The 8,783-nt window shown below is 43.7% G+C and overlaps 1 long non-coding RNA gene across 1 annotated transcript; it reads left to right on the top strand.

Annotated features, from left to right (window-relative positions):
• The first annotated feature begins 7,615 nt into the window (after positions 1-7,615).
• LOC115279101 lies at positions 7,616-8,196 on the top strand. The gene is made up of 2 exons (XR_003903208.1): positions 7,616-7,684; positions 8,016-8,196. It is a non-coding gene; the product is annotated as an uncharacterized LOC115279101 (long non-coding RNA).
• Positions 8,197-8,783: the final 587 nt, after the last annotated feature.

The raw sequence follows: 8,783 nt of genomic DNA on the forward strand, positions 1-8,783 counted from the left end.
AGTAATTTAGTGTTTTCGTTGGATTTACGGTCTTCTTGTACTGAGATTAAGAGACACAATAATATAAGAATATTTACCAGACCAGTGAAAGTTTCCCTCAAATCCCATTTTGTGAGGAAGAAGGAAATGGGGACCCAGTTGGGTACACTAAGCCAATTCATGGAACCACAATAAAAAGTAGGGCAAGGAGTCTTTGTTCTGCTCTTCCGTGTTCTTTCTCACTCACTGAGCACTGTGAGGGCTTCCAGAGAGAGGCGGCCAGCTATGCTCTGCCAGAGACTCATTGGTGAGTTAGTAGAAAGTGGAAAACACTCTTCTCACCTTCTTTTACTAGACTAGAATTCCCTGAAGACCATGAGAACAAAACAAGTCACCCTCTATTTCTGTGTGTGAGAGAAAGATGGGGAAATCACCTCTCCTTTGGCCTGCTGGATGCTTTGGCCTGCTGGATGGAAAGAGATTTGGGGGAAGCATTGGGGTTTGCTTATCACATTTTAATCTAGTGTCTTATGGTTTTCTCTCTCACTCTCTCTCTCTCTCTCTCTCTCTCTCTCACACACACACACGCACACACACACACACACAACCTCAGAAGGTTTGCTTTGATGTCTTTCCCCTTTCTTGCTTGCTCCTCATGCCCCAAAGCCTGCTGGTGGCCAAGGCCATAAACACCACCCTTTGGGAGGATTTGACTCTGCCTCAGTGTGTGTGAACACTGTCATGCCCTGAGGACATAATGCTCATTACCCTGGAAGAAGGCATCTCTAATGGGAGAACTAAAGTCATGAGATGAGCCATGGGAGGTATTTGGGGGATTTAACAGAGAATCTCAAACCTCAGCAACACCAGTGACTTTGATACTTTGTTCCTTCCTTCAGCAAATCATTGAATGTATACTATGTGTTCGGCACTGGGCTATTTGAATGACACTGATGGGTAACTACAAAAAAGAGATAGATCATCAGAGAATCATATAAGTAAGTGCAAAGTTGACACTGTGTGTTAGAAAAGAGAATTTAGAGCTGGGGTGTTGGTGAGTGGAGGTACTGTTAGGGAAAGAGGTCATTAGACTCAAGGCCCTGCAGCCAGAGAAAACATAGCCAGTTGGAGAGATTAAAAGAAGGTCAGTGTGGCCATTACAGATTTGAGTTTTTAAAAAAACCCCTCAGGCGGCTCTATAGATATAAAAGCAAAGTAGATGAGGAGAATTCTCCATGAGGCCATGTGATAGCTTATAGACCCTGAAGTTTGGAAACAGCTGGGCCTCAGGAAAGCCTGGCATCTAGGCCTGAAAGCTTCTGTCTCTCAGATTCCCTTTGTCTCTCCCTCTCTCCTTCTCCTTTTTTCTTCTCTCCTTCTGTTCCCTCATATTCTTTCTTTGCCTCCTTCACATGCCTGCATCATTCTGTGTTCTTTCTGCACCCAGATTAGACCTTACCTTATCTTTCACTTCAAAGACTCAGAGGAGAGAGATTGCTTGGAATCTCTGCATCTCCCCTTCCTGCCCTGGTTAATTCCTTACTGAGTCAGCTGAGGCTCACCACCTGGGGGGAGGAGCATGCCGGGGCATCCTGTGTGATTTTAGTGACTCACCACCAGAGTTCTGAGGGAAGGGGGTTGACTGGCCAGACCCTCATGTATTTTTCACTCATACACAGTTACCCATCTTCAGGTTCATATGCATTGAATTTTAAGAGTCACACGGGGACGCTCTATTATCCTAAGATAGAACAACCATCATTCATTTGGCAAATGTATTGCTTTGTACTAGGCACTGTGATAGGTGCTGGAGAAACAAAATCAGCCCCAGGCCTCAGATTGCTCCTATCTTACGCAGGAGACAAATTAACTGACAGCCCTTCACATCCCTGAGTGCTTTGCAGAATATTTCTTGTCTTCAGTTCATCTTAACTCAATTCTGTAGCCATATTATGGTCACCATGCAAGAAAACACAAAGATCAGTGCCTGGACTCTACCCTCAAGGAGTTCAGAGTCCAGGAAGTGAGACAGACGTATCAACAAATATTAACAATGCAGAGTCAACACTGTATGTGAAAGATTCACAGGCAGAAAAGAGAAAGGAGTGCTTATTACCCCCACCCTGACACACACACATACACACACACACACACACACACACACACACAATCATCAGAGAAGTCTTCATGGAAGAAGTGATACCTACTCTGGGCTCTGGAGGGCATTCCAGGCAATGGGGTTGGGGCACAAAGAACACGGAATGATCTTGCTGGAAGATGAAGTGCTGGCGGGGGTGAGAGGTCGGCAAGGCGGCAATGATGAGATTGTGAAGGCCTTTGTGTTCCCTGATCAGGAGTCATGCGGACGGTGGGCCGCTATAGAAGACCATAGAGAGCAGAGAAATGTGAATGGTGTTAAGTACTCTGGCAGGAGCATGGAGGATGGGTGATGTGGGGCTGGGCTACAGGTGGAGAGGCCATTTGCAAGGTGAGGACAAAAATCCAGATAAGAGAGGATGAGAACCTAAGGCAAGTCCTTGTGGAAAGAGGTGGAGAGGGTAGACATTAGAAAGGTTGGACAGAACTTGAAGGTTTGGTGACTGGTGTGTGTGTGTGTGTGTGTGTGTGTGTGTGTGTGTGTGTTGAGGGGTAGGGTTGGGCATGTCACAAAAAAATGCAGCATGAATCCCAGGCTTCTGCCTCAGGCCGAGAAAGAATATAGAAGGAAGAAGGGCCATGGGAAAACAGGAGAGAGGAGGAAATCAATTAAATTGGAGGAGGTTAGGAAGCATTGAAGTGAAGGGTTTCAGAAGAAAGTTGAGTACATGTGTCTGGAGCAGAAGGAGAAAGCAGAACTAAAGTGAAATATGAAGTTCTCTGGAATTTAGGTGTCAGAACCAAGGGAGAGGTTGAAATCTCCTACACAAACCAGGTAAGAGAACCCAAGATGGGACTGTTAGTCCCTCACAGGACTGGTAGAGTAAAATGACTAAGGGAAAGACCTAAACAAGGAGAGAGTGTGCTTCTCAAAATCGAAAGGAGAAGGTGGGTAATCACTTGCTACAGAGGGAGCGGGAAAGGCTAGATGAGGATGTGGCAGTTAGAAACTTGTCAGCAACCTTTGCTTGGGTATCTTTCCCTGCATTGTTGGGAATGGGAGACCAATTGCAGGGTTGGTGAAGAAGTGGAGTTAAGAGTAGAGATTATTCCGTCACTAAAGTTGACTTTAAAGGCATGGAGAGAGAAAAGTCGGTAGCTAGAAGGGGGGCACTGGGTTTAGGGAAGGGTTTTATGTTTAGAGTCTCGAACGCGCTTATAGATTGAGGGAAAGGTGTCTGTTGAAAGGGAAGCTGAACAGTGAGGCCCCCAGAGAGATGGACGGGATGGATTCTAATGCACAATTGGTGACATTAATCTTTAACCAAAGGAAGAATACCTCTTCCCCTAAAATTGTAAGAATGGCAATAAATGTAAAAAGGGTTTTTTGCTTGTCAGTTGGTTGCTGTAAGGAAAATTTAGAAATTTTAAGTCTGATGGTCACCACCACTGAAATATGAAGAAGGGCGTATTCCAGGGTGAAGAATCAAGAAAAGTGGTGGGCACTGCAGGGTAGACGATGCCCTTTTACATCTGCGGTGGACTTTAGAGGAATGAAACTTATGAGTGGAACTAAACAGCTTTGAAGGCACTGGAAAGATCATAAATTAGCGGAGGTGTCTAGCAGTCCAGGGCCTCAAGTGTCTTGCCCACATCATACTACTAAACCCAAATCGACACAACTTGAACTATTTGGTCTAATTCCTAGAAGAGCAGGGCTCTTTCCTTAGGAGCTAAGTATTCAAGTTAGATGAATGAATGTAAAACAAATGCAAAAACAGTCTAGTAAAATCACTGAATTTGTAGATTCTGCCAGGGGTTACTGAATACAGGTTCTCTAGAATGAGGAGAAAGCTGTCTAGCTGTTGGGTCTCCACTGAAGACTAGACAATAGGAAATGCACTTAAACTGCAGGAATGTGTCAATACAGAAGGATGTTCTAAGAAAGGGTGGGCTGGGCCAGGACAGGGAATGACCTGCCGAGGTGATACTCGGGAATAACTAGGTCTCAGGCGGTTTTACTTCAATTCTGGGAGGATGGTTTATTTTGATTTCCTACATTCCCTTTTAGCTCTATGTCACAGTCTGGTGTTCAGCAAAAAAGAATACACAGTAGCACAAAACATAATGGGAACGGTACATAGTATTTTGTTTTTCTTTGCTTTAGTTTATCTTATTCTCTTATAATCGGCATGTTAGAAGTAGCTACTATGTAAAAATAATCTGGACATTAAAGTAAAATAGTCATATGTAATTATTAATTGTGTCATAGCCCCATCAGAGAGAGAGAGAAGAGAGAGAGAAAGACTCATAAACCCCCAATTCTCTATCCAGCCTTGTTGGTTATCTCTAGCTTGATTAAAGGGAATGATACTCATTTGTAAATGCATTTGGCAAACTTACCCTGCTATTGTTTCCATTATTTTGCAAATTACAGACATTGAGATGAAGGCTCTGTAATTTCCTAGCGTTCCCTTTATTCCTGCTTGGAAAACTGGTGTTGCCCTGGCATACTTCCACTTTGCTGTTATTTCATTTGAATACAGCAAATTCTTTATTATGATTAACAAAGACTTCTGCTCCATTCCTCTTTGAATATCAGTCTGCTCATGGAGATGAGTTGATTTTGAGCCCTGCTGTCTACTTGAATCTCTCTGCCTCGCTGATCTCAAAGATGTTCAAGACAACAGACACCCCAGTATTCCTAAATGACATGTTTTTTGTGTGTTCTCCCTTTTGAATTTGTTATATGTTTAGTAATTTTACCATCGTCTGGAACTTTTTTCTCTTTCAATTGTCTGATTCTATCTTTTTTTTTTTTTTAATTTTCAATTGTCTGATTCTAAACGTCTCCTTCACTCATTACTTAAAAGCCTGAAAATATGCGAGCAGTTGGGTTTGGTAATCTTGCTATTTTTAAGCTTCTTTCTCTTTTAATACTTCAGTTTTCCTTTTTCCTCATACATACATCTCTCAAGGTTTTTACAATATTTTGTAAACAATCTTGATACCAGGAATTTGGGGGCATCTGGAATATAGAGATTGTTTTCCTTGAGCACTATACATTACTAAGTCATTCATTAAACATTGCACCAGGATCACTTTTCCACCAGATCAGGCTCTCCTTCCTTAAATATTGCCTGGATGTCCACCCAATATAATAACTCATGTAGTAGTCCTTACACGTAGAGGGTAGTAATTAAATATTTTCTTCCTAAGATCAGTGGTTTTTAGAAGAAATCACATTAAGAGAACTCTTTGAGGGCTCAGTGGAAAGTGCTGGTGCAGGACTGTGACTTGAGACTATGCTCCATGATTGGACATTAAAGTACAAAATTCTTCTCTAATTCCTTTCTCCCCCTCATTTCCTCTTATCTTCTATATCTCCTCCATGTTGTCAGCATCTCTGGTCACCCCTTGTTGCTTTAACTCAGTTGGGCCAAATATTGGAAGGTGTATGCTGAGGTGGGGGTAGCACAGACCTTTCTTTCATGTTGGGTAGATAGCATTGTGGAAAACGAGGATACGAATAGCAACGACAGTGCCTCACGTTTACTGAGAGTTGACCAGGCACTGTTCCATCTGCTGTATGTGTTTGATCTCAGTTAATCTTCTTAGGAATCTTATGAAGTAAGTAATACAATTGGATCTGGATTCTGATAACTCAGAGAGGTTGGGGAACATGCATAAGGCCCCACAGCTACCTACTAAGCAAAAGGTGCAGGATTTAAACTCAGGACATCTGACTGCCAAGCCAGAAGTACACTGTGCCTGTGCGATAAAAGCACTCAAAGAATTGTTAGTATTTTATGGCAATTATTATTCAAATGTTTATCTTCCCATATACTACTCTATGACCCTTTTGTCTCATTTAATTTAATCACAGTAACCCGTGGAATCATGCTTTCCATCTTACAATCAAGGAAACCAAATCTCAGAAGACTTTCTGTAACTTGCCCAAGATTATTTAGCAGGTAAAAGGGTGGCTCTGAACACTCCAACTAGATCCCCATTTTCATCTCTTTTCAGGGTTTGCTTTGGAGAACATATTGAATATTTCCCCATTGGGCTGTAGAATCTAATGAGAAATCTAACTGATGATAATTACTTGCATGTAAGTGGTTGATGCTCTTACCTCCATGAGCAGTGTTCACACATGCACTGAGGGTTGCTTCTGCTTTGTGGGGCACTGCTGTCTGCACGAGGCCCCCGCCCCTCCAGGGGGGCATGATGACGGTGGTTTGTGGCACATGGGGAAGAAGTTCACACCAGCCTGAATTTTCCCAGTGCCCTGGCGCACTGATGGCTAGAGCTATTATTTTAGTGCTTTTCTAAAAATGTATTTAAAAGAAAAAATAAAGCTCTTTTTAAAAAAAAATTTTTAATAGAGAGATAGAGCATTAGAGGGGGCGGGGCAGAGAGAGAAGGAGACACAGAACCGGAAGCAGGCTCCAGGCTCTGAGCTAGCTATCGGCACAGAGCCTGACGCGGGGCACGAACCCACAAACGTGAGATCTGACCTGAGCCGAAGTTGGAGGCTTAACCAACTGAGCCACCCAGGGGCCCAAAATAAAGCTCTTTAACTTTTCCATTCCAGCCCTTCTGCTGTCTATCAAATTCAGTTATGAGTGTAGGGGGGCCAGGCTAGGGATCATGTGACAGAAGCAATTCTACATTCAGAATCATCCTTCTGTCCTTTGACTAAGGCTTGCTTCCAGGTGGAAGTCATTGAGCCTGGGATCTTTCTTTTGTTGCCATCTTCCAGGAGAGTCCTTTATCAGGGTCCACATCATCAGTTTTCTAAACATGTTCTACACATATTCTGTCAAGTGAAGAGAATCTGTAATGGCTGCTTTTTGGTCAGCATCCAACCTTTCTACCCTAAAGTTCCCATTTCCTTTGAGAAAAATGCCTTTTCCCTAAATTGTGTGGCATGGGTGGAAGGTAATACTTGCCTTTCATTAGGGAAATTGCGGGGCCAGAGGCCACTCTCACATAGCCACGTGTCCTCACGTGACCAATCAATGCTCTCCTCCATGTCTTTGAGCAGCTGTGAGTGACACGAAGGTGAGAGAGGTGGGTAGCAGTGAATGTTCCAGTAGAAATGCTGCTCACTGACTCGGCAGGTCATGCTGTGAGCCCAGAGGCCTGGCCTTCATGCTGCCCTTGACATTTCCAAGCCTCCAGCTGATTCTCTGAGCTCCTCCTAGCCTTACAATGAATCACCTCATATGTAAAATAGCCCAAGAGCATTTCTGTTGCACACCATTAAGAAGTCAGACTGAAACACACAGAAATGTGCAACGTAAATGTAGCAAAGAGCATCTTCCTGGACCTCTTTTCTCTCCTTTTCATTCCCCTCCTTGTTCTCTGCTTCCAAACCCTCATGGACCCTGAGCTGCCCTCACCACTTGGGCTCTCTCATGAAGCTCATTTTATTAAGTTCGCCCTCTCCAGAGCCAAGAGGTCTGCATTTCTTCCCCACCTTTTACCACAACCCAAATAGCAACAACTTCTGTATTTTGTTTGGCAGGGAGCATGGACTACCAGGTCTTCACGGTTGTAAATCCTCGCATACAAAGCCTGACAGGAATAATACGTCTATCAGGTAAAAGAGCAGCTGTCCTGGCCCACACTGACTTTGAAACCCAAGTAAAACGTTTTAAGCCAGGGGCGCCTGGGTGGCTCAGTCGGTTAAGTGTCCGGCTTCGGCTAAGATCATGATCTCACAGGTTCGTGGGTTCGAGCCCCGCATCGGGCTCTGTGCTGACAGCTAGCTCAGAGCCTGAGCCTGCTTCTGATTCTGTCTCTCTCTCTCTCTCTCTCTCTCTCTCTCTCTCTCTCTGATCCTCCCCTGCATGCACTGTCTCTGTGTGTCTCTCAAAAATAAATAAAAATCATAAAAAAGTTTTAAGCCAATCCATACTCCCTTCCTCCAGGAATATTCATAGCTGATGGTGGTTTTGAATGGGCAGCAGAAAGAGTATTTGACTTCCTCTAAGGAAAATTAGATCTTCTTCCATCTCTGCCACCATTTCGTGGAGTTTGAAACAAGTCACTGAACCCTTTTGGGTTTCACTTTCTGAATTTGGAAAAATAAAGGCATTATATTAGATATTATTTAGGTTCCTTTCTGTGCAATGATTTGAGTGTTACCTGTTCCATTGGCATTTGCATTTTAATAAAAGACTCTTGAAGATTTCTTTTCTTTTTAAATTTTTTTTTCAATCTTTATTTACTTTTGAGAGAGAGAGAGAGAGAGAATGGGGAGAGGGGCAGAGAGAGAGGGAGACACAGAATCCAAAGCAGGCTCCAGGCTCTGAGCTGTCAGCACAGACCTGATGCGGGGCTCGAACCCACAAACCGTGAGATCATGACCTGAGCTGAAGTCGGGCGCTTAACCGACTGAGCCACCCAGGCGCCCCTCTTTAATATTTCTTACTTCTGAGTTCCAAAGAATAAATGATCACTATCCAGCCACCAAACTTCGCAAGAGGCTAGAAAGAAAAGTATTTTCGTTTTGCTGGGCTGGGGATGCGAGAGAAAGGAAGGAGAACAGAGGAGCAGTATCTCAAATTTTGGTCACGTTTCCCAGCAGTTGCAACTCCACAACCCATCCCTTCTCTCATTAGACTGAGTCCAGCGACCACACCAGGGTGGTCACACAGCTCACTGTTGTGCTTCCATATTTGGTCCAAACACCAGAC

The sequence above is a fragment of the Suricata suricatta genome, chromosome 15, assembly GCF_006229205.1.
Source record: "Suricata suricatta isolate VVHF042 chromosome 15, meerkat_22Aug2017_6uvM2_HiC, whole genome shotgun sequence".
Lineage (NCBI taxonomy): Eukaryota > Metazoa > Chordata > Mammalia > Carnivora > Herpestidae > Suricata > Suricata suricatta.